The sequence below is a fragment of the Chlorocebus sabaeus genome, chromosome 9, assembly GCF_047675955.1.
Source record: "Chlorocebus sabaeus isolate Y175 chromosome 9, mChlSab1.0.hap1, whole genome shotgun sequence".
NCBI classification, from domain to species: Eukaryota; Metazoa; Chordata; class Mammalia; order Primates; family Cercopithecidae; genus Chlorocebus; species Chlorocebus sabaeus.
This window is the reverse complement of record NC_132912.1, coordinates 7,582,707-7,589,990: the sequence shown is the minus strand read 5'-3', so window position 1 is coordinate 7,589,990 and position 7,284 is coordinate 7,582,707. Positions and strand designations below refer to the sequence as shown.

The 7,284-nt window shown below is 40.4% G+C and overlaps 1 long non-coding RNA gene across 2 annotated transcripts; it reads left to right on the top strand.

The window, feature by feature from the left end:
- Positions 1–1,086: 1,086 nt before the first annotated feature.
- LOC140712481 (uncharacterized) lies at positions 1,087–6,613 on the top strand. 2 transcript variants are annotated; one of them, XR_012094087.1, is made up of 4 exons: positions 1,087–3,449; positions 3,543–3,702; positions 5,196–5,300; positions 5,612–6,613. It is a non-coding gene; the product is annotated as an uncharacterized lncRNA (long non-coding RNA). The 2 variants fall into 2 exon arrangements; XR_012094086.1 differs by having other exon boundaries at positions 3,543–3,739.
- Positions 6,614–7,284: the final 671 nt, after the last annotated feature.

Genomic DNA, 7,284 nt, shown 5'->3' with positions numbered 1-7,284 from the left:
GTTACCTTATATGGCAAGAGGACTTTGCAGATGTGACTGAGTTAAGGGACTTGGTCTAGGGAGGTTGTCCCAGATTATTCAGTGGGACCCAGTGTAATCACAGGGGTCCTGATAAGAGAATGGCAGGAGAGTCAGGGTGAGAAAGGAGATGCAACAACAAAATCAGAGGTTGTAGTGATGAGCTTTGAGGATGGAGGAGGGGGCCACCAGCTAATGAATGTAGGCGACCTTTAGAAGCTGCAAAAGGTAAAGAAATAGCTTCTCCATTAGAGCCTCAAGAAGGAATGAAGCTCTGCCAACACTTTGATTTTAGCCCCAACCTCTGATCTTCAAAATTTGTACATAAATAAATTTGTGTTATTTTAAAAGTCACTAAATTTTTGGTGATTTGTCACAGTGACAATAGAAAACAAATACACCAAGGAATGGATGATTTCATCATTTTACAGTTTTTTGTTTTTTTTTTAAATGTAATTCTGGCAGTTTGGCAAAAGAGAGTAAGGGCTAAACACCTGGCTTATGGAGTCAGATGACCTGAATCCAAACTCTGGTGAGAAGCTCTATGAATTGGGCATATTACTTAACTTGTTTGGGTTTCAATGTACATTTTTGGAAAAATGAATCCATCTCATAAGATTGTTGTAAGGATTAAATGAGTTAATACTGTTACAACCGTCTCTGGCTCACAGTAAACACTCAACGAATTTTAGTTGATTTATATAATATGTTGTTGCACATTTCAGCAAGTACTAGAGCTAGGAAGTAGAATTGTATTGAGAATGCTGCATAGCTGTGTCCAGATTGTTGCTGTCACAGCCATATTAATTGCTTACAAATCAGAGAAGGAGCATTCTGAGCAGCACGTGGTCCCAGGCTGTAGGTGTCTGCAGCGCTCAGGAAAAGCCCCGATGCTCCCCAGCGGCTGCACCTGCTCCCTCGGGAAGGAGTCTCTTTTTTTTTGTTCCTCTTTCAGTTTCTGAAGAGAACAGAACATTTGTGCCATCTGGTTTGGGTCGTTATTTAAACCCAGTTTCATTTCTGTTTATAAAGGTATTAAACGCTCCAGGCTATATTTGAAACAGTTTCAGGATCAGCATGACTGGTACTGTTTCTGGCTTACCCCGAGAGGTTGCTGTTCTCAGTGACTATCTAAGCTGAAGCACATGTAGGATTTGAAGAGACTGATTCAGGCTTTGTGAGTGGCTGCGACCACGCTCTATGCGTGTGTGTGGACACCACCTAAGTGTGTTCATTTCAGCTGCAGCGAGAGTTGTGTTACAAGGATAGCATAGGCAGCCTTGCGTATTTCAAGAGTGATGCATGAAGTGTGAAACTGATCTTTAACGCTGTGTGAAGCAGGCTCTTTTAAGGTCAACCAGACTGTTTCTGGGGAAAAAGAAACTATTGCCTAACCCTTCAGGTCATGGAGACCTAAGTTTTTGTATCTTTCTCACAGTTTTACAGTTTTAGCACCTACATTTAGGTCTTTGATCCCTTTTGTGTTCATTTTTATGGATAGTGAGAAGTAGGGGGTCAAATCCTTTTTTTTTTTTTTTTTTTTTTTTTGCATCTAGATATTCAGTTGTCCCAGAATCATTTGTTGAAAAAGCTCTTCTTTCCCCCACTGAATTGTCTTAGCACATTTTTCAGGCATTACCCAACCACAAATGTAAGGATTTATTTTTGGACACTCAGTTCTATTTAACTGATCTAAATCTCTATCCTTATGGAAGTACCACTCTGTCTTGATTATTGTAGCTTTGTAGCAAGTTTTAAAATTGGGAAGTGTGAGTCTTCCCACTTTGTTCTTCTTCTTTCAAAGTTGTTTTAGTTATTTTGGGCCCTTTGCATTTCTATGTGAATTTTGGGATCAGCTTGTCTGTTTCTGCAAAAAGGGGGAAAAAAAGGGCAGTTGGGATCTTGATAAAGATTGTGTTGAATCTGTAGATTGACTTGGGGAATATTGCCATCATCACAGTATTCATTCTTCTGGTCCATGAATGCAGGATTTCTTTCCACTTATTTAGGTCATCTTTAATATATCTGAACACTGTTCTGCAGTTTTTAGTGCACAGTTTTATATTTCTTTTGTTAAATTATCCTAAGTATATTTTATGCTACTGTAAATGGAATTTTTTTCTTATTTTAATTTTCAGATGAAAATAAGAAAATGATCGGTCATCATCTTCAGTCATCATCTTGGATGGTGGGATTATGCTTGACTTTCTAAGTTTTCTTTTTAAATCTGCATTCTTCTTCTTTTTTCTTTTTTCTTTTGAGATGGAGTCTTACCCTGTCGCCCAGACTGGAGTTCATTGCTAGTGTATAGAAATACAGCTGATTTTTGTATATTGATTTTGTACCCTATGACCTTGCTAAATTCATTTGTTAGCTTTCTGTGGATTCTTCAGGATTTTCTGTATTCAAGTTCATGTCACCTGTGAATAGATTATTTTACTTCCTTTCCAATCTGGATGCCTTTTCTTTCTTTTCCTTGCCTAATTACCCTGGCCAAACCCTCCAGTGTAAGGAAAAGTCATGAAAGCAGATATCCTCATCTGGTTCTTGATGTTAGGGGGAAGTATTTCATCTTTTACCTTTAAGGATGTTCGTTGTGAGTTTTTACTTGATGCCTTTAACTGTATCAGGTTGTGGAAATTCCCTTGTAACCCCAGTCTGTTAAGTGTTTTTATCATGAAAGGGTGTTGGATTTTGTCAAATGCTTTTTTCTGCATCTCTTGAAATGGTCACATGGTTTTTGTCCTTTATTAATATACAGATAGGTGTAACCTTGATTAATTTTCATATGCAAACCAGCCTAGCGTTCCTCCTGAGAACTTCCATGTCTCACGTACAACTTTCATTTTGCAATGACCCCCTCTTGCTGTTGGGGCCACACCACCTTACGACTTGCCCAGTTCAGGATGGCCATTCCGACTGCATAATCACTTGATATGTCTTGACCAGATGCTCGGTTTTGACCAGAGCTCAGTAGCACACCTGGGGTGCTTTGTGAATGATGTGTGGTTCTTTGTGGGAGCTTGCATGGCCTGGTTGTAGAACTCTAAGGGTTTTCATAGCGACTCTCCTATAGGGGCTCATCAGAAAGTCCATAGGGTTCCTTTTTCTACCACAGATAACTCGAGAACTGTGAGAACTGCTAGGTATTGGGGGACGGGCATCGGGCTGTTTGTACTGCAGCCTGGACTTGCTACAGAATCCATTAACTAACTGCTCACCCCAGTCGGAGCCATCAGCCTTTCATGTCTCTAGATACATAGATTCGTATGACAAGCGTGGAATATGCTGCTTTCCACAGACCTGTCAAGCATTGCGCTTTGTTTTAATGGTACAATGTACAAAATGCAGTATCTTGTTCTTCATTTTCGAGAGGATGCTGTAGTATGCCTCAGACCACTGAATTTCTAAAAACTCCCCAAATGAAGCAGGTACCTGAGTCTTTTAAGGGTTTGTCTCACATTTCCTGTAATGTAAGTTTCTCACTAAAGGATTCAGATCACTTACCACTGCTTTCTCGTTAGGTCCAATTAGCATAGTGTCACCAATCTATGGATCCATGCAATTGATTATCTGTGGAATGTCCGGATGGTCCAGGACCCTTCAGATTATATTACAATGGAGAACAAGAAAATTAACCAAAACCTGGGCAAGACTGCAAATGTGTGCTACTATCCATCCCATGTGAATGTGAACTTCTTTGGATTCCCTTTATTGATGGGTATGAAAAGGAGTATGTCGGTCATATGTATAGCTGTGTACCACATGCCCAGGACTGTGTAATCTGCTCTAATAAACATACTACATCTGGCATAGCAGCTACCATTGAAGTTACAACCTGGTTAAGTTTGTGGGGATAACCCACTGACATCTCCCTTTATCCATCTGGCTTTTGCAGAGGTCTGACTGCAGAGGATTAGACGGGAATGTGTTAGAAACCACTGATGTTGCAGCATCCCCCTCCCCCCATCTTGAGGATGGCACTAATCCATGCCATTCCCCAGGGACATGTTTGGATTCTAGGAGTGCTGGTCATGCATCCTTAGTATTCTCCTTCTCATCTAAAAATATACCCTCTGAGAATCTGAGCAGAACCAGGCATTCTGTCTCCCATGATAGAAGCTGCAGACACTTTCCCCTTTTCCTTTTCATAGAGATCACATGTGATTTTGACAGCACGTTGCCTTTCTAAATAGCACCAGCTTCGGTCATCATCTCAGATAGTGGGATCATGCTTGACTTTCCTTTAAGTTTTCTTTTTAAATTTGCATTTTTTTTTTTTTTTTGAGATGGAGTCTTGCTCTGTTGCCCAGGCTGGCATGCAATGGCATGAGCTCGGCTCACTGTAACCTCCGCCTCCCAGATTCAAGTGATTCTCCTGCCTCAGCCTCCTGAGTAGCTGGAATTACAGGCACCCACCGTGCCTGGATAATCTTTGTGTTTTTACTAGAGATGGGTTTCACCATGTTGGCCCAGACTGGTCTCGAACTTCTGACCTCAGGTGATATACACCTGCCTTGGCCTCCCAAAGTGTTGGAATGACAGACGTGAACCAGCACACCCACCCTAAATCTGCATTCTCAATATACTGTCTGAACACACCTAACCAGGTTCAATATTGGCTTTATTATTTTGATGACATAGCCCCATTCTGGGAAGTTTCTTGTTATTTCAACCTCATCCCAGTGGTTCTTTAATGGTCAGAAAATATGATAAGATAAAATATGAAAAACATCAGAAAATAAAAACTCATTTGTTCTAAGTAATACATTTAAAATCTGTATTTTAAGAAAATTCTGTATTAAGGCAATAAACATGTGTGTGTTGGGCTGTGCCAGGCCTGCCACATACCGGATGACAGAGTGTTGACTAGGCACCTGTGGTATAGTCAGGACTTGCCTAATGGCAGTGCCCTTTGGATTCTATCTCCTAAGCCTTTGCCCTGATTGTTTGCCCAAGTGGTGGTAAAATTAAGTGAAAGCAACGTGAATTTGTCTAGGCTTTCTTCTTGCCAGTCTTCAAAACCTGGACCAGTCTTTATTGGACTGGCTTAGCTCGATAGAAAAAGATTCTCGACTTCACAGATAGAAATGGAAATTTAAAAAGCAATGAGATACCTATTTATGCCCATCAGACTGGCAATAATTTAAAAGTCTGTTAATACCTATTGTTGTCAGGGGATTAGGAGAACACTTATATGCTACTGCTCTTCGGAGAGCAATTGAAACACCTATTCAAGTTAGAGACCTACATACCCTGCAAACTGAGTGCTCCATTTCCAGGTGCATGTTCTAGCAAAATCTTCACGTTTAGACCAGACAACATGTACAAGAATTTTTATAGCAGCAGGACTTTTTTTTTTTTTTTTTTTTGGAATAATGATAAATTGGAGAAAAAAAAAAAAACACCTTGGAAATCTGTTAACCTGTTTGTGTAAGAAAGTGAATTAACCATAACTACATGTATCAATATGGAAAGGCCTCAAAATCATAATGTTGGGTAAAAAAAGAAAGACTCAGAGAACTTTATTCCTTCCCTGTAACAACTTGCCACACATTTGGTGGCTTAAAATAACGAATTTATTCTCTCACAGTTCTGGAGGCCGGAGTCGGAAATCACTTTCACTGGGCACACACGGAGGTGTTCGAAGGGCTGCCCGTGCCAGAGGCTCTTGCGGAGAATCTCTTCCTTGTCTGTTCCAGCTCTGCCTCTTCCTCTGCTGTGTGAGTAAAACCTCCCTCTGTCTCTTTGATAAGGATAAGGTGTATTTAGTGTCTAGTAGGACAATTCAGGAAATTCTTCCCATCTCAAGATCCCTAACTTGACCCCTTCTGCAAAGACCTGCTTCGCTCCCATCTGCAAAGACCATTTCTAGGTTCCAGGGATAAATTCTGATACCTGTGGGTAGCTGTTATTCAGTTACTGACAGTGTGACATGATGAAAATGAAGTGTTAAAACATGGACTGCAATATTGTTTATTCCAGTAAATGGTGAGTGGTCCATCCTTCTCCAAGCCCTTTCTCTTCTTCTTCTCATGGTCTCTGGCATCTGGGAGAGTCCATGTGGCCTGGGTTAGGCTAACACGTACCGGCAGAAGTGATGCGTGCAACTTCCGACAACCTAGGTGCACCTGTCTCGCCCTCCCTGGGAGCAGATCCATCCTCAAACCTGCAGACAAGGATAACGCTGTAGTGGGTACTGAGGGGAAAAAAAAAAAAAAAAAAAAGAAGGAAACTAAAGGAGTTTTGGAGCAGAAATACATTTCTATCTTATTCAAGCTGGTATATTTTGAGCTTCTGTTGCTACAACAGTTTCATCTTTATCCTAACGAATACCCATACATGTATTAGTAGAAATATAAAGGTGTCCAGGGAATAACGTCAGACTGAGGAGAATGGGGCTTGAGGGAAGACAGGTGGCAAGAGGATGTGTAAGGAACACACGGTCGTATCTGCAAAATGTTTTTGTTGTTAAGTTCGGTGGCAAACTAATGGATATTCCTTATGTTATTCCCTATGCTTTTTTCAAGTCTGATTTATTTTGCTTTAAAACTCTATACTAATGGTGGATGAGAAAATAAATGTTATAGAAGGGATAAATGATAACAAATTATTTGGAGAAATTGTCACAGATGAAAGGCTATTTGACTGCACTGAGCTTTTTCTGGAACACTACTTGCTTCATACGATGATGACAATGAATCGTGTGTATTAGATTTTTCCCAGGGGATCAAGGGTGAGAATTTGCCCTGCAGGGAATAATGTGCTCTAAATCCATATATTTCCTACACTTTTAGATACAAAGACCTTCAGGCAAAGAAACACCTCTGACATCAAGATCGGGAAGTCACAGAGAGTACTTGGGTACACATTCAGAAGTTGCAAGGATTTTCTGTTCATTTATTAAAGCTTAACATTTGCTGTACAAGTTTGCAACAGGCCAAGGTTAAGTGAAGAATGAAAATAATGTTTAACTCCATTACAAACGAGGAGGCTTTTGATACAGACTTCATAATGTTCTTTGAGGGAGCAAGCATATGAGGTTTGTACATTGAATGGATGTTCTAGATTGAGCAAAATATCCTCTACCCAGTCTCCTGCAGAGAGCGTGGGTGAAATAGAAATGTATTTCTGGATAGAAAGAGCAATGTATTACGTGCATTCTCAAGAAGTCTAGCTAGCAAAACCTTAAGATTTCTGGTTGTTGCTATACCCTAGACACCAACATGAATGCTTAGCATAAAGGTAAAGGTACCTCAAGGCCCA